General features: G+C 50.9%; 1 protein-coding gene across 2 annotated transcripts in view; it reads left to right on the forward strand.

Annotated features, from left to right (window-relative positions):
- Positions 1 to 16,071, forward strand: part of LOC119443052 (serine/threonine-protein kinase 31-like) — a 205,961-nt gene that overhangs the window by 147,272 nt on the left and 42,618 nt on the right. The gene's annotated exons all lie outside the window — the stretch shown is intronic.

Consider the following 16,071-nt stretch of genomic DNA (forward strand, 5'->3'; position numbering starts at 1 on the left):
CACGTACGGTGTGCGGCGGACTTTCCCCGTGGCAGATTGCTTTCAAGATAGGGCCAAGGCAATCGTATTGCCAAAGTGGATCGTCGCAGATTACGTCCTGCTTCGGTCCACTAAAACAGTTCCGCATTGCTTTGCTGGCGAAAGTCCTCTCCTTCTGTTAGTGCCAGTCGCGAACGCAAGTTTAGGATTCTCCAAACGCCCCTGATGTGGCCTGATTTCCGTCTGTCTCCGCACACATGATCACTTTCCTTTTATATGCAGGATCATGATGAACTCGGTACTTCATGCTGATAGAGCAGACGCAGAGAGCGTGAAGACAGACGGTAGACTATCGCCTAAGCACGTGTACTGCAGCACATGGAGGAAGCTACTGTAGCTAGGCTCGAGAGTAGCTAGGCTCGACACGCGTGTGAGGCGACCATTTGAAATGTTGATTTCTATATGGTAAAGCAGATTTAGGGTCGTACTCGATTCTAACGCGCACGCAATTTTCGGACCTGTTTTATCAGAAAAAAATTTCGCGTTAGATTAGAGTAAATACGGTATTTGTGGCTTGAGGGGAGCGTTTGCCGTCTAGGTTGACTGCCAAACTTCCAGGCAGCCGCACTGTAACCGGTATTTTGTGTCCCCCAACTGCACTATAAGCGATACGCGTACCATGCATGAGTGCTATGGGAAAATTAACAGGAGTCTGAAAAGACCGTATTATATCCAGTCCTGCACTATAAGCAGGTACTTTATAAGTGGTGTATACTTTATTTCCCCCTCCCCTTACCGTCGTGCAGACTTGATCGCATTATCACAAATTTGCTCCTCTCCCCCCTTTCTCCTTGCTGACGCATGAAAGACTGTGCTCATCAAACCACCATCCTTCTCAGCTCACTCTCGCATGCTTTTACTCGCACGCTTTCACTAATGCCCAAAGCATACAGCACGCGGGGCACGATAGGATCTGATCTCGCATGGTCTTTATATAGAACATGACGGTGCACACTTTGTTGGTCGCTCTTGGTCATGCGGCGCACTTTTTGAAAGGTGCATTCACAAGCAGCCGCTCGTAATTCAACCATTTGACCATCTGTGTCTGCTGAAGTTTCCATTTATTGTCTTAGTATTCTTTCCCAACAGCAGTGAAATTTTATTATTTTGAAATCATGTATAAACACACTTCGTTATTGAGGTTCTAAATAATGGTGTTCTATAGACAAGAAATTATGATCCTCAATAATTTAAGACCCTCAGTCAATCCTTTCAGTGTAATTTCGGGTGCGAACACTGTTTAGCCACTCGATGAGTGGCAAACTTCTCGTGTCAGTTTAACTATATTCCACAATTTCAAAATTGTGAATTTTTAAAACAAGTGAAAATTGAATGGCAAAGGCTATATGAAGCATGTTCACTATTTCAAATATTCACACATCCCTGGGACCTGTGTGTGTAAACATTAATAGTAGGGGTATACACATATCAAATTTTAAATTTCGAAGCGAATTTGAATAATGAAAACAAAGTGTAAATCAAATAATTAAAGTTCGATATAATGAGCTTCAATTTAATGAAATTCTCAATATAACGAAGTATTCAACTTTTATAAATTCTTGTCCATAGTAGTACACCATGTATTTAGAACCTCAATGTATAGAAATTTCACAGCTGCCGTGAAAAATACCGAGGCAATAAGTGGAAACTTCCGTGGACACAGATGGTGAAATAGTTAAATACAAGCGTTGGCTTGCGAACACACCTCTCAAGTCGCACACCGTGTGACCAAGAGTGACCACCGAAGTGGGGCAGTGTTGTGTTTCCGTATAAAGTTAAAGTGCGATGAGATCTTATCGTGCCCCGCACGCTGTATGCTTTGGGTGCAAGTGAAAACGTGCGAGGGTGAGCTGAGAAAGATGGCTTGATGAGCGTTGTATTCCACCGAGAGCAAGGGGGGAATGGGGGGCAGTTGTACGCCTCTCCTTTTCTAGCGCGGCCATGGCTGTACATGGCTGAGCGCATACGCAGCCGGTACGTTCATTTCTAGATGTAATCTGCTGTGCCTGCAATGAGTGGGTGTGCCAAAATAATGTGGCATCATATGAATACGAGTCTTCCCGCATGTTTAGTACCTAATGTAGTGTAATCTTGAGTTTCGGAAACTCGTTAAAGCGAGAAGCCGACAAAGGATTCTCTCTGCCAGCACTTTTCAGGATGGCACCGTCCCACTGCTGATGACAGTATCACCTGTGAGAGCTGAGTTAACGCGAAAGCTTGGCAAGCTTTGCTTCATACCATTAATGTGAAAATATTGTTACGTGTGGAAAGACACACATCAAAGAGGCTATTTACAATATATTTACACTGGAACCAAACCGCCAGGCCGACACCTTGCTCGCGCCAAAAGCCCAGGCACACTTCATCGTCTTTCTTGCGGCGGCTCGTCTCTGGAGCATCTCTAGATGATATCGTAATACTACCCCCCGGCGGCAAAAGCGCCGTCATGGTGCTGTTAAATATTCAAGGTGCTTGGAGAGCTGTAGGGTTTGAGTCGGGCGACATGGACAATATCACTGGTTGTCACAGTGGAGGATGTAGTGGGCGTGGCTAGAACGATTTCATAGGTGACATCGGTCACTTGGCGGAGCACGCGATATGGGCCTGTGTAACAGGAGAGCAGTTTTTCACAAAGGCCAACTTTGTGCGATGTAGACCAAAGCAACACGAGGGTGCCGGGCACAAAATGCACATCACGGTGACGGAGGTCGTAACGTTGCTTCTGTTTGTCTTGAGACACTTGCAGATGAGCACGCGCAAGTTAGTGAGCATGGTCAGCACGGGCGATTGCATCACGGGCATAACCGCTACTTGAAGCTGTGGTGAATGGAAGCACAGTGTCTAGCGGTAGCGTCGGTTCTCGGCCATACATGAGGTAAAACGGGGAAAAGCCAGCAGTTTCAAGACGGGAAGAGTTGTACTCAAAGGTAATGTATGGTAGAGCTAGGTCCCAGTCACGGTGGTCGGCGAAAACATATTTTGATGGCATGTCTGTAAGGGTGCAGTTCAAATGTTCAGTGAGGCCATTCGTTTGTGGGTGGTAGGAGGTGGTAATATTATGTCGTATTGAGCAGGCACGCATGATGTCGTCAATGACTTTGGACAAAAACGTACGGCCATGGTTGGTGAGCATTCGATGCGTCAAAATGATATCGTGGAGGAGGAAGTCCGCAACATCAGTAGTGCAACTGGTCGGAAGAGCGTGTGTTATGACGTAGCGGGTCGCGTAGTCCGCAGAGACGGCAACCCACTTGTTTCCTGATGTAGATTCCGGAAATGGGCCGAGAAGGTATAAGCCAACACGATGGAAGGGCTCGGCAGGGATGTCGAGCAGCTGCAGGCAACCAGCGGGGAGATGAGAAGGCTTCTTGCGTCATTGGCAAAGCTCACAAGCGGCGAAGTAACGCCGTACGGAACGTGCAAGGCCCGGCCAGTAAAAAACGGCGACGTACTCGGTCATAGGTTCGAGAAACGCCAAGGTGTCCTGCCATTCGTGCGTCGTGAAGCTCTTCTAGAACGGTTGAGCGGAGGTGTTTAAGTACTACAAGTAGGAACTTAGAGCCGTCCGGATGAAGGTTACGTAACGACGGTATAGAGTACCGTCGCGGAGGATGACGGTGTAGAGGTGTAGAGTAGCATCGGCTGGAGCATGTTCAAAATGGTCGATGAGTGCTCTGATGTAGGCATCACGACGTTGCTCGTCAGTGAAATTAAGGAGCTTGGATACTGAGAAAACACAAGCAGCACTCTCAATATTGGAGGAGTCAGAGTCGTCAACAGGGTAGGTAGGTAGGTAGGTACAACTTTATTCGACAATAGGTGTCGTTCAAGGGGGGAGGTAGTCTGTCAGGTCATGCCTGACAGCCACCTCCCCGGCTCTGTCCACGGCCCGGAGCTGATCCTCCAGGCTGGTCCCGGCGAGGATATTATTCCATGCCCGGGATGAGGGAGTGGCCATGAGAGAGTGGGGGGGAGGGTCCTTCCGGCAGTCCCAGATAATGTGGTTGAGAGTGGCGATCTCTCCACATAGCTTACAGTGGGGGTCTATTAGCTCCGGTTATATGTAGGAGAGGATCTGGGGGCAAGGAAACGAATGCGTCTGTAGGCGACGCCAGGTCATTTCTTGACACTTGGTCAATTTAGGGTGAGGTGGTGGTCTCGATCGTCTCGAGATTCTATAGTAGGTGGTGATGTCACTGTAGGAGGTCAAAGGTTCCCTATTCGAGTCCTCCAGGTCGGAGGCCTGTCCCGCCGCTCGGTGGACGAATCCTCGAGCATGTTGGTGGGCAGCCTCGTTCCCCGGGTTCCCCGAATGGGCCGGGACCCATACAAGTTCGATGGGGCAAGCGAAAACCTCTGCGTCGTCATCGTCCTCCCCGCTTCCATACTCGGGGGGAAATTGAGAACGAGAAGAGAGAAGGGGGTGAAGTAGTCGTAGCGTTGTAGGAGCTACGATGCCACGAGTGAAGTTGCTGATGGCGGCCTTGGAGTCGCTCAGAATTGTGGTGAAGCCTGCCGCTGCTGCAAGTGCGATGGCGACCTCTTCGGCTTCAACTGCGTTGGGGGCTCTCAGCGAGCATGCTGTGCGTAGACGGGACTCGCAGTCCCGGTTGTTGGGAAGAGAGACCACACTGATGGCGAAGTTGTTATTGGTTGGGTATTTGGCGGCATCTACGTAAGCCGCTTCCGGGTTAGACCCGTGAGTTTTATGGAGAGTCCTTGCTCTCGCTTTTCTTCTTTCATCGTGGTGGCCGGCCAACATGTTCTTTGGCATTGGCTTGATGAGGAATTTCCTCCTAATTTCTGGCGGAATCGTGGCAGGGTCATTGCGCGTGGGAGAAACCCTGTGGCCAATGCGGTCCAGGATCCAACGACCCGTCCTGCTTCCTTGAAGCCGGTATATTTGCGCAGTCCTTTGCGCTTCTAGGAGTTCCTCCAGGGTGTTGTGTAGGCCCAAACTGAGGAGGCGTTCTGTTGAGGTATTACGGGGAAGTCCCAGGGCGGTCTTATAATATAAGCCTTGCGTATCAGGCGGTCTAGGCGATCGCGTTCGGTTTGTTGGAGTTGTAGGTATGGCAAAGCGTACGTGAAACGCGGCACGACAAAGGCCTGAATGATCTGGAGTAATTCCTTCTCCTTCATGCCCTGCCTGCGTGCGCTTACCCTGTGTATCAAGCGAGCCGTCTGATTTACCGATATGGCAAGGCGGTCTAGTGTGATATTGTTGTAGTGGTTTTTCTGCACGATGAGGCCAAGTATCCTAATGTGCTCCACTTGGGGTATTGGTGTACCATTAACCAGTACGTTGATAATCGGTAGTGGAGATTTTATTCTTCGTAGGTCGGGAGGTCGGAGGATCATCAATTCAGACTTGCTTTGTGAACACTTGAGGCCTGCGTCACCCACATGTTGGACGACAACGTCCGCGGCCCTCTGGAGGGTCTCCTCTATCTGCCTGTCGGACCCGGTGGTCGTCCATAGCGCGATGTCGTCCGCATAAAGTGTGTGGCGCAGGCCCGGGATTGCATACAGCTTGTGGGGTAGTGACCTCATTGCGAGGTTGAAGAGAAATGGTGAGAGAACGGCTCCCTGAGGGGTGCCACGGTCGCCGAGTTTGATCAGCTGGGAAGTGAGGCAGCCCACCGATAGCTCAACCGTTCTGTCGGAGAGAAAGGTACTAATATAATTGTATGTGCGCTCTCCAGGTTGTAGCGCGGCTAGACTGCTGACAATGGAGGAGTGCTTCACGTTGTCGAAGGCCTTGTGAAGGTCGAGTCCCAATAGAGCTTTGGTGTTTTTGCCACTGTCTGGTTTGATGATGTCATGGTGCAGCTGGATGAGGGCATCCTGGGTAGAAAGATGTGCACGGAAGCCCAGCATCGTGGGGGGAAGAAGGTTGTGCTCTTCTGCGTAATTTTGTAGGCGACAGAGCACAACGTGCTCCATCAGCTTACCCAAGCACGAGGTAAGGGAGATGGGTCGGAGGTTGCCGAGCTCGAGTTTCTTGCCCGGTTTCGGAATGAAGGAGACCCTGGCGTGCTTCCACTCTGCAGGTATTTGGCCGGATCTCCAGCATTTATTCATGTATTTGGTGATAGCCCCCACTGATTTCGAGTCGAGGTTGCGGAGCATTTTGTTGGTCACTCCATCTGGACCTGGTGCCGATGTTGTGCGCAGCCTATGGAGTGCCGCGCAAACCTCGGTTTCTGAAAAATCAGCATCGAGTTGGGGGTTAGGGTTTCCCCGGTATTCTGGTAGCGTCGTTCTGGTGTTACTACCGCCATTTAAATTGGCTTGGGTATTGATATAGATATTGGCCAGTTCGTCAAGCAACTCCTCGTCCGAGCCCGGGTATTGGTGAATGATGCATTCAAGACGTTTTCGGGTCTCGGATTTGGTGCTGTTAGGGTCGAGGAGATGGCGTAATAGATGCCACGTTTTTTTGGCGCCCATTTGACCATTCAGACTGCTACATGTTTGTTCCCACTGCTGACGTTCAAGCGTGGTGCCATGAGTTTCAATGTCGCGTTCTAACTTCGCGATTCGTCGTCGGAGTTTCTTATTGTGCCGTTGCCGCCTCCACCTTCGCATGAGGCCTTCTCGTGCCTCCCACATGTGTAGGAGACGAGAATCTGTAGACGCCAGATTCTCCACACTCATTTCCTGCGTTGAGGTTGTGACGTCGCTCTTTAGGGTCTTAATCCATTCTCCGAGGTCAAGAATTGTGTCGGGGGCTGTTTCCCCCCGATACTGGCGGAAATGATCCCATTTGGTTATGCGTGCCGCCGTGCGGGTTCGTTTGTTAGGTGAGGTGAACACTGTTGTGACTAGGATGTTATGGTCACTGCCTACCGTTAATCCAATATTTTCCCACTTGGCTCCCGTCACATTTCTGCCCAGGGTAAGATCAGGGGATGTGTCCTTACATACGCTGTTTCCGACCCTTGTCGGAGGTTGCTGTGGATCGTTGAGGATAGTAAACCTTGTATCTTGAATGATTCCCCATAGTCTGGTCCCTTTAGGGTCCGACTTGGGGTAACCCCAATCGGGATGTTTGGCATTAAAATCTGCGGTGACGAGTAGTTGAGCGTCTTTGGCCATGCAAGATGCTTTCTTTAATATGGGAGAGAAGTCGGCTCCCCTGTCTCTGGGTGAGCTGTAAATGTTAAGGATGAAGAGAGCCATGTCCCCTCGTTTCTTGGGCAGGATTTCAACGAGAGTGTGTTGAATGCTGGTACATTCAATTTCATGCTGCACAGCTGTCAGTTTACGATGCACCAAGATGGCTGTGCAGGGGGGGGAAGAGGCTCCCAGCTGGTTATATTCTTTGTAGCCAGGGAGCTTTACGTTGCAATTTGTCTCTTGTAGCGCTATGATATCAGGAAAATGTGTGGGTTGGTTGTTGCCCACGTGTTGAATAAGTAGCTGCAGATGGCCTTTCTTTTTTTGGAAGCCTCTGCAGTTCCACTGCCACACCATAAGTTTGGTATGTTCAGTATCCATGATGGTTATTTCTCTTGTATGGGCTGGGAGCCCGGCTGAGCTGAGGCGGTCCGGCTAGGTTGAGTGTCTGGCATTCTGGCCAGCAGAGTTTCTTGTAAACCATTAATTTGGGCTACTATCTTGGCTTCCAGCCTTTTTTCAAGGGAGATAATAGCCTCCTGCACCGCCTCGTGTACCGCGGTGGTGATGTCGGCTTCTGCATGTAGTGACGCTGTGGTAGAGGCGGCTTTGCGTTTACCGGCCGCTTTCTGCGCCGACCCTGACTCGCTATTGCTGGTCGAGGGAATGGTGCAGGTTTCAGTTTGCATCGGGGTAGGGGGGGGTGCATTGAAAGAGGGGGATGTGGGGGACATAGCGTTATTAACTTTTGTTTCTAGTGTTTGAATATAGCCTGTTAATCGCGCTATCTGGGACTGCAAGGAGGTGATATTGCTCTTAAGAAGGGCATTCTCTTTGGCCAGCTCCCTCACCTGGGGGTCCGTTGATGCGGCCGCTGGTGGTCCCGTCGGTTTGGTAGAGCCCGGGGGCCCCTGGTCCCAGGCCACTCTCTTGGGCTGCTGTTGGCTGCTGGACGACTGCGGCTGTGTCGTAGTGGCTGGCCTCCCGGTGGAACGAGATCTTCGACGTCAGGCCGAGCGGGATCTCGAACGTCTCTCGGAAGGAGAACGCGAGTTTCTCCGCGAGTCCCGGGATCTTGATCTGGATCTGCTGGCGTGTGCTTGGTGTCGGTCCCCTCCTCCATCTCCCGTGTTTGGCAGTGGCGGAAAGGAGATTGACCGGTCCTTGGAGATCGAGTGGTTACCACAACTACTCTGTTGAGACCCGGTGTTGGTAGAGGTGGGCGTAGAGGTGGTGATGGAGTTGGCCGATGTCAATGAAACGCGGGCTTGTCCTGCGGTGTGCTTACTGGTTGCGTTGTTTGCAGAGGGGTTCTTGCGCTTCTTAATGAAACGATATTTGCAGTTAGAGCTGTACGTGGAGTGCTGTCCGTTGCAAATTATGCAATGGGGAGTGCAGGTGGGTGTTGATCCTTCGGGTGGTGGGGGATGGTCACCTCCGCAGCGTTGGCAGCGGTCTTGTCGTGGTTTGGGGCAGACATCAGTCCGGTGGCCTGTTGAACGGCAGTTGAAGCAGGCCTCAACCTTGTTGTGAAAGGGTAGAAGGCGAAGTTGGACCCCGTGATAGCATATCCATCGAGGTAGTTTAGTGTCGATGAGGGTGACCAAAATATGGGGCGTTTTTCCCATGCGTCGACCGTTCACGACGGATAGCGTGGGATTGCTTGCCTGGAGATCTTCCAGAATGGCTTGGTCCGTGAAGTCGTCAAAGGCATGGTATAGTATGCCCCGCAGAGCATCATCCGGAGGCGGGGCGTAGATATGGACGGCGAAGGCTTTGCCGGAGACTGTGAGAGAAGTGATCCGCAGATAGGCTTGTGCACGAGCCGACTCCGCTATGCTGAGCGTGAAGGTGTTGTTGGTTGGGTGAATACGCACCATGTCACGCGATGCAGGTGGGAGATCTTGTAGGTTCGCTGCTTGTAATAGTGCGGTGTAAAGATGCCAAGGTTGAGACTTGGTGAGGTCCACGGGGGCTTTTGGACGACCCACAATGTGAATCGTATCGGCTGGAAGGCGCGGGAGTGGAACATGACGCCGTAGTGATGGAGGCGAAGCCTTTGTTTGCTTCGGTGGCCGTGCCGACGAAGGTGAGGAAGCCGACGCGTCGTTTGGCGTTGCTGCGGCGGCAGCGGCGAGACGCAACGCTGCGCGGCGTTTCTCTTGGGCGCGAAGGCCTGGTGATTGCCAGGATTCCTCCAAGAGCTCTTCCTGGGTGGCATTTCGTCCTTCGACAACGTACGCCATGTAGGGTAGGCGGCCGAAAGGTAGGAAGGCAGGGCGCGGCAGGTAGCCGAGTGCTTCTCCGTCAGCGGGTTAGCGTGCAGGCAGGCGCACTCCAACTAAGCCTGGTCGGCCTAGGTTGGCGCGCGGCGTGGACGCTGGCGTCCGAAAACTCTCCTGGGGCTTCCCGGGCAGGTATCGGGTTGAGGTTGGTGTCAAAATGAACCTGACGATTTGCTGCATCCACTAGTAGCACAAACATCAAGGTGTGGCCTAAAGGACCGGCACAGAAAGGGGAAATCAACGGAGCCAATGTGATCTGCGACCATTCGCGTCGGCGACCGCAGCGCCTCCGTCAACAGGGTAACGCGACAAGCTGCCAGCGTCTTGGTGAGGCGGCCAGACTTGTACACCACGGAATATGAAAACACTTGTAGCCTCAAAGCTCATCGACCAAGCCGGCCTGTAGGATCTTTTAGCGATGAGAGCCAGCAGAGGGCATGATGGTCAGTGACTACGGAGAACGGACGACCGTAAAGGTAAGGCCGGAACTTCGCAACTGCCCAGACTACAGCAAGGCATTCCTTTTCCGTAATGGGATAGTTGCGCTCCGATGGTGATGGGAGGCGGCTTGCATAAGCAATAACGTGATCCTGACCACGCTGACGCTGGGCTAAGACGGCACCTAGGCCATGACCGCTGGCATCTGTACGCAATCCTGTAAGGGCATCAGGGTCGAAGTGGGCCAGAATGGGTGGTGAGGTGAGAAGAGTGAGGAGGTACCCCACGAAAATTGTATGCCTTTCTTCAACAGATTAGTGAGGGGTCTAGCAATTGCCGCAAAATCTTGAACAAAACGACAAAAGTACGAGCATAGCCCAACAAAACTGTGAACGTCTGCGGCTGTCTTCGGAACCAGGAAGTCTCGGGCAGCGCGAGTTTTGTCGGGATCAGGCTGTACTCCGGAAGCGTCGACGAGATGCCCCAGAACCGTAATTTGGTGGCGGCCAAAATGACATTGGGACGAGTTGAGTTGCAGCTTCACCTTTCGAAGTACATCAAGTATAGTTGTTAGACACTCAAGGTGAGTGTCGAATGTTGCCGACAAGACGATGACGTCGTCGAGGTAACAGAGACACGTGGTCCATTTAAAACCCTGGAGCAAGGAGTCCATACGCTCAAAGGTGGCAGGGGCATTGCATAATCCAAGCGGCATTACTTTAAATTGGCATAGGCTATCAGGTGTTATGAATGCCTTTTTTTTCTCTGCCCATATCATCAACAGCAATCTGCCAGTATCCAGAGCGAAGATCAATACAAGCGAAATAGCAGGAACCATGAAGGCAGTCAACGGGGTCGTCAATACGTGGGAGCTGGTAGATGTCCTTCTTAGTAATTTTGTTCAAATGACGGTAGTCTACACAGAAGCGCGCCACCTGCCGTCCTTCTTCTTAACCAACACCACAGATGACGCCCAGGGACTCGAAGAAGGCTCAATGATGTCTTTATCTAGTATTTTGTTTACTTCATTTTCAATTACTCGGCGTTCTGACACAGAAACTCGATATGGTCGTCGGTGAATAGGCGTAGCATCGCCAGTAGGAATCCGATGCTTGACCGCGTGCGTCTGGCCTAAAGGGCGATCGTCGAAGTTGAAAATATCTCGGTACGATGATAACACTTGGCAAAGATCTTCAGCCTGCGTAGAGGACAGGTTTGCCGCAGCCAATTTCTTTATTCTGGGATCGGCGCCCGAGGTTGGCGCGAGGGGCCCGCCATGTTCGGAAGAACCATCGGTTGATAAAGCTGCCACTTGATGGTCGCCAAGACAATCAACGTTGGCAAGGCAAATACCTTGTGGGAGAATTTGCTTTGCCAATCCAAAGTTAAAGATAGGCATGCGAATGCAGTTATCAGTAATAGTAAGAATACTCTGAGGCACGGTGACGTCATACTGTAGTGGAATGTCGGGCAGAGGAGTGACGAGGTACTCGCCATCAGGAACAGGTGGGGAATACATCAGTTCAGTATAGGCTAATGACTTTGGTGGCAGGCGAATAAAGCTGGTGGGGCGTAAGCGGCACTGAGGTGCATCAGAAGGTTCTGCGAGAATCGGCAACTCAAGGTGAAGGGTACTGGCAGAGCAGTCAATAAGAACAGAGTGCACAGAAAGAAAATCGAGTCCAAGAATTAGGTCGTGGGGGCAATGAGCAAGCACGGTGAAGAGGACAGGAGTGTGGCGGCCGGCGGTGCTGACGCGACGAAGGGATAGTACCACCATCCGCAACGCGGACGCGTGCCGACGCTGGGGTGAGGAGCTTTCTGAGTCGTCGGAAGGCAGCACTCATAATTGAAATATGAGCCCCTGTATCGATCAGTGCAGTGACAGGATAGCCGTCAACGTCAAGAAGGTTTTGGTTCGTTGGCAACGTGAGCAGAGGATTTGAGGGCAGGGTCGACAACGCATCTTCACCTCCAGAAGCTGCAGTGCCTAGTTTTCCGGCGGCATCCGGGAGCCGATAGGCGGCGAAGAAAAGCGACGGGCTTGGGGCAAACGACACTGATGGCGTCGAGGTGAGGGTGAGCGGCTGTAGCGAAGGTTCGGAGCAGGGGCATCAGCGGCAGTGGGTTCATGGCGGGTGGCATGAAGGTGCAAAGGTGCGGGAATAAGCGGCGGCGTATGTCCGAGGAGGAGGTGGCCATCGGTTGCGGCAGTCATGAGCGATGTGGCCAATGCGACAGCAGTGGAAGCAGATCGGCCTGTCATCAGGGGTATACCATTCGGACGGGTTGCGGCGAGATGTGGCAGAAAAGGACTGCCGAGGGCGAGGAGGGCCGCTAGAGAACTGGGGAACGCTGGGTTGAGTCATTGAGTCGAACACACGGAGTTCAGACCCTTGTTCTCAAGTTCCTGTCTGATGACGGCCTGAATCATCGCAATCGTGATAGCTGGCGGATCGGGAGGCGTAGCGGAGAAAACTGGGGAACAGGCAGCCTCGAGCTTGCGGCGAACAATACGGGTTATGTCGTCTTAGGTGGTGGCCTGACGCAGTTGACCCTCGCATGTCGATGTAGCAGCATGATGTGGGGTGTGATACGGTGGCTCTTAGCGTGTTCAAGGCGACAGCATTCTTTTATGATGGCGTCGATAGTCGAGATGTTGCCGAAAACAAGCAAATTGAAAGAGTTGTTGGCAATGCCTTTTAGCACATGGGCCACTTTATCTGCTTCAGACATAGTATCATCAGCTTTACGGCATAGAGCCAAGACGTCGAGAATGTTCAATGAAATGTACGGCTCTGTAGAGGTCTGAACACAAGATGCAAGAGCCTTTCTCGCGGCAATCTTGCGCCCGATAGGGTCGCTGAACAGTTCCCGTAACTTTTCTTTGAAACTGTCCCAACTGGTTATCTCGTCGTCATGCGTTTGGTGCACACGCATGGGGTGCCGCCGAGATAAAAGATGACATTGGCGAGCATAATCGTTGAGTCCCACCTGTTGTTAGCACTGCCGTGTTCATAGAGCTTGATTCATTCGTCAACGTCCTGTCCCTCCACGCCAGAGAACACACCAGGGTCGTGATGTTGGGCAACCGTGACGATAGGAGTAGTCAGACGAGCCGAAGCTGTTGCAGAGGCGGTCTCGTCACCGGGGGGCATGGTGACAAGCTCGATGTACCGGCTACTTCAGAGTTCCGTGGCGAGGACGAGGACGGGGATCGCAAACCTCCACCAGAATGTTACGTGTGGAAAGGCACACACGAAAGAGGCTATTTACAATATATTTACACTGGAACCAAACCGCCAGGCTGACACCTTGCTCGTGCCAAAAGCCCAGACACACTTCATCGTCTTTCTCGCAGCGGCTCGTCTCTTGAGCATCTCTAGATGATATCGTAATAATATAGTCGACACGGCATGAACCCGCATCTTTAGTTGCCAACTCTCAATTCAACAAAATAAATTTTATTCTTATTCAAATTTGCTATTTTGGATTGTACGATAAATCAGAAAATTTTGTGGCCCGTTCCATGTTAAAAAAATTCATCGGCGACTGTGCTTATTTTTATTTGTTATAAAGGTTGAATTTGAATGGCGCTATTTTCCAGATGCTGTTCGCGTGCTGTGAAACCCATAGTTGAAGATGCTTATAGCCATAGGGTTGGGGTGATAGCTGTGAATGGCAACGTGTGACAGCTCGCGAGATTTTCTAGTACCAGAAGAGGGATGCATGCTGAGATTTTCACATGACACAGGCGAGCGAAAAGTGCGGTGAAGTTGCCATGGTGTGTGCCTACTGCTTTCGATTGTATGTGCTTCGTGCCTTTTCTTGTTTATGTGGGATCTGGCGTCCGGAAAAGAGGTCATATGTTAGGAATTTGGCAATGTATCAACCAGTAAAAAAGCAGCACGGTTGTGTCGTTCGCAAACGTTGTCACCAGGAAATTCTACGAAACTGGATCGTATCAGCAGGCTTCCACTGTACCTGAATTTCATGTTGATGGTTAACATCGGGGCATTCCATGTTTGCCTGTCGCATAGCTCGATGCGTGTTGCGTACGACCTTGACTGCACAGTTCCAGCAGTTTATGCCCGGTGCTTTGCACCTTACGTGCAAGCTTAACTCACTCCATCCAGTAAGTGCACAGACAAACATAACGCACGCTGTTGTTTACGGCTAATAACCCACAGCCACCTGTGGACTGACACACCGCCTTTACGGCGCTCATTCAATCTTGTCTACGTAATCTCGAGTGCAATCATTGTTTAGCCACCCAATGAGTGGCAAACTTCTTGTGGCAGTTTTATCAAATTTTGTTCATAGCAGCACTGCCTTTGCTGGTAAGGTGAGACCAGACATACGCTTGCCAACACGTCCAAGCTAGCATCTACATGCCTTGCACATCCCGCACCTCACGAGGTATGGCTGTTTGCATCTGCAAGAAATGTGTGACGGTGCGCGCTCACTGGGCTCACTCATAGACACTTTTGTAGATGCTATTTCGCACTTTGTTTCATTGGGCAGTAAACTAGGCAAAGCTAGAATACTCTCACTGCAACGGTGGCAACCGCTATAGAAAAAGGCACAAAAAAATCAGTTCTGGTGGAAGCCGAGGATTCAAAGTCCTATAAGAAATTTTTTTAGAAGTCGCGAAAGGCTGCAGCACCTTCAGAATGATTCTAGGCGGCTCTTCGATGACAAAGGGTGGAGTTTTCTTAAACATTTGGCCACCACCATACATGTACGTCCATGACCACTTGTTTCTGTTGCCGTACCTATACAGCGGTGTAGAGTGGTGGCAAGCTTTTTAAATTATGTGTATCGTCACCGTAATGTTCTGTATAAAGTCCAGGCACGATAACATCGTGGCCGCGAGCCATAGGCTGTCCGTGTGAACGAAAGCTTGCGAGGGTGAGATTAGAAGGATAGTGGCTTGATGCGGATGTGTCTTTTTGCACTCGCAAAGGAGGAGCGCTCAGATGGTTTGCGGCGTCTTCTCATGCATGTGTTACGGTTAAATGTCTTAAGCGTTTATATACAATATTTATAATAGACAGCAAGTGACACCACAACAACAAAGATGGCGGACCGGGATACAGCTCATCCTCTTTTTTGTCTGCTATGCCCCTTCTATTTCGTCCGCAGAATATGTGCATGGCTCATAACACCACCCCCTGCCGGAGAAAGCACCAACTTGGTGCAGTGTGACGGCATGGAAAAGGCTTCCTGCACACACAGGGTTAATCAGTGTCTGGGACATGGTAGGGTTCAGTCAGACGATGGGGACAAAGACAATGGAGCGATTTCGTACGTTACGTCAGTGACTTCGCAACACACTCGGTATGGGCCGGTCTTTGGGAACAGCAGCTTTTCAGAAAGCCTGACACAGCACGCTGGGGACCAGAGGAGGACAAGAGACGCAGGGGCAAAGTGGGTAGTCCTGTGATGGCTATTGTATCGAGATTGCTCGTGGATCTGCGACTCGCTGAATCGAACGTGGGCAACTTGACGTGCATAGTCAGCACGGGCAATTGCCTCTCGAGCATACTCGGTACCGGGGCATGCTGAAGAAGGCACCAACGTGTCCATGGGCAACATAGAATTTCGGCCGAATAAGAGAAATAAAGGCAAATAACCCGCGGTCTCATCTCTTAATGTGTTATACGTGAATGTCACAAAAGGCAATGCAGTGTGCCATTCTTGGTGGTCGGCAGACACATACAATACCAACATGTCGACAACTGTGTGGTTCAGTCACTTCGTCAGTTGGTCGGTGGGGCTGTGGTCAGTTTGTGTTGCGTTGAGCAAGACCATAGAATGTCCTCGATCACCTTCGAAAGAAACTGTCTCCCCAGTCAGTTAGAAAGTCTGCAACGTCGGTCCTCTGAAAAAGCTTTCTGGAAGCTATGAGCCAGGCATAACATGGTAACAATTATCTGTCTTTTCTTACATAACTTAAAACATGCCTGGAAGAGTGCACACTCATGTTGGGTATGTGTGTACTATTTCTAATGAGAAAGAATTTCCCCTGTGGAAGGTGTAGGTGTCTGTGTAAACACTTGTCACCTGATGTCAGCTTGCCTACTGAGTGGGAGCACTCTCCTGAAAAAAAGTGGGGGAGCTGTCTGTGTGTGATTTGTAAGTTCTGTGCACCACATATACCTACAATCCTTGGCTGAGATAGTAG

The sequence above is a fragment of the Dermacentor silvarum genome, chromosome 1 (genome assembly GCF_013339745.2).
Source record: "Dermacentor silvarum isolate Dsil-2018 chromosome 1, BIME_Dsil_1.4, whole genome shotgun sequence".
Taxonomy (NCBI): domain Eukaryota; kingdom Metazoa; phylum Arthropoda; class Arachnida; order Ixodida; family Ixodidae; genus Dermacentor; species Dermacentor silvarum.